The 2,162-nt window shown below is 47.9% G+C and overlaps 1 pseudogene across 1 annotated transcript; it reads right to left on the bottom strand.

Annotated features, from left to right (window-relative positions):
- Positions 1-442: 442 nt before the first annotated feature.
- Positions 443-1,415, bottom strand: LOC128582052 (ADP-ribosylation factor 1-like; annotated as a pseudogene). Its single transcript, XR_008378977.1, has one exon. The product of XR_008378977.1 is annotated as an ADP-ribosylation factor 1-like (transcript).
- Positions 1,416-2,162: the final 747 nt, after the last annotated feature.

Raw genomic sequence — 2,162 nt, 5'->3', positions numbered from 1 at the left:
GGGGGTGCTCCTGGGGCCAGGGCCCAGATGCCCAGCTTGCCCACACTCCTGCTGGTGAGGCCCCAGACATCCCACCGTGTCTGAGCAGGCATAAGCACGGAGAATGCTGACCATATGAATGAGTGGGGTCCTGTGTCCCCTGAGCGGGCGAGAGGACAGCTAGGGGCTCTCAGCCGGGCCCCCAGGAGCTGACAGAGCATGGGGACAAGCAAGGCTATGGAATGCAGGGTGCCCCAGCGACAAGCAACTCAGAGGGTCTCTACAGTGACCATGCAGAATTGATGAAGGTCTGCAAGCCACTGCCTCATGTCCCCAAGGGGAACGGCCAATGGCTGGCATTCAGGCTGTTGCTGCAAACCTATACTAAGCAGTTGGAGTCTCCCTTCTGTGTGTTCAAGTGTTCCTGTCTTGGATTTTAGCTATTTAAAAAATGCACTGAGTATGGGTTAAAAACCAACCACCAGCATAAATCTCAACACAACCCTCCAGATAGGAAGGCCCAGCTCCCACAGTGGCTCCTGATGGCCAGGTGCCTGCAGCCCTAAACCCCTCTCAGCACAGAACAGTGAGTTCCTTTTTACAATAAAAAAAGTTGAGTAATATTGCATAGGAGTACCAGAAACTGCCTCATTGGAAACAAAAACCATTTATATTAAATAAAAAACCTGGTTGCAGGTTGCGTCTGCCACATTTACAGCATGGTGCGATGCACACTGTGACCAAACCATGGAGACAGCTTCTGGCACTCATACCAAAGAGTCGCACGTTTGCCACAGGAGAGTGAAGCGGAGGGTGGAGTGGGGGGCCAGGGTGTGTCGCGTTCACTTCTGGTTCTGGAGCTGACTGGACAGCCTGTCTAGTCCTTTATAGAGCCCATCCTCTGGTGGCGCAGGTGGCCTGAATGTACCAGTTCCTGTGGCGAAGGGAGTGCAGCCCCAGCTTGTTTGTGATCTGGGCTGCATTCATGGCGTTGGACAGGTCCTGCTTGTTGGCAAACACCAAGAGAACTGCGTCCCTGAGCTCATCCTCAGCCAGCATCCGCATGAGCTCCTCATGGACCTCGTTTACATGCTCTCGGTCATTGCTGTCCACCACGAAGATCAGGCCTTGTGTGTTCTGGAAATAGTGGCGCCACAGAGGCCGGATCTTGTCCTGGCCGCCCACGTCCCACACAGTGAAGCTGATGTTCTTGTACTCCACAGTCTCCACGTTAAAGCCTATGGTGGGAATGGTGGTCACGATCTCACCCAGCTTCAGCTCGTATAGGATTGTCGTCTTCCCTGCAGTGTTCAGCCCCACCATGAGGATGCACATTTCTTTTTGCCAAAAAGGCCCTTGAAGAGGTTGGCAAAGATGTTCCCCATGTTTGTGGATGGGCGGCAGCAACACTGGCTGGGGACACCTCAGCCGCTGCAGCTCGAAGCCAGGCGTTGGTTTTGCTCCCATAAGATGGCAGCTCTCTACAAGTCATTTTTAATTAAAATACTTTGGTTACACTTTCATACCTCATCTCTGTCATGTTATTTCACTTTAATATTCTTTCTTTTACTTTGATTTTTGAACTAAAGAAAAGTAATAAACTAAGAAAAGTAATAAAAAATAGATTACAATAGGATAAAAGGTAATCAAAAAGTAATCAAGAATTTCTAATAAAAACATCCATAGTAACCTTGTTGCTATAAAATATGAGGGTTTTTTTTTTTTAAAGATAGCATACAGGTGGAAACCAGAGATTAAGACAATTTTACAATGTCAACTTGCCAACTCAGTGTTAAAAATTTAATAACCCAAAATGCCAAAGTTGACAGTTATCAGAAAACTTGTTTGTTGAGTCAGCCTTGGGTAGTAAAAGAGACCTCAGGATGAGAAAGCTAGTTTAAAAGGTGGGTGGGTGGGGACTGGGGCTGAAGTGTGTTTGTAGTTTGGATGAAATGCTCTAAAATACAGAGAAATACATGAATGAAAGAAGCTCATTCAGGTAGGGGAATCCAGAAGCAATCAGGACCAGACATCTAGTCAACAAAGTTGGGAGTGGGGTGAGGAATTCCTACAAATACCCAGGTGGGAAAGAAAGAATGGTGATGGGTTCCTAATTAGTCTCAGGGCTCTGAGATACGGGAACATAAACCATGAGGAGCAGGTATCAGACCCCAGAGACTGAG

This window comes from Nycticebus coucang, chromosome 1, assembly GCF_027406575.1.
Source record: "Nycticebus coucang isolate mNycCou1 chromosome 1, mNycCou1.pri, whole genome shotgun sequence".
In the NCBI taxonomy this organism is placed as follows: Eukaryota; Metazoa; Chordata; class Mammalia; order Primates; family Lorisidae; genus Nycticebus; species Nycticebus coucang.
The sequence above is the reverse complement of the archived record's forward strand: the minus strand, read 5'-3'. Positions and strand labels throughout refer to the sequence as shown.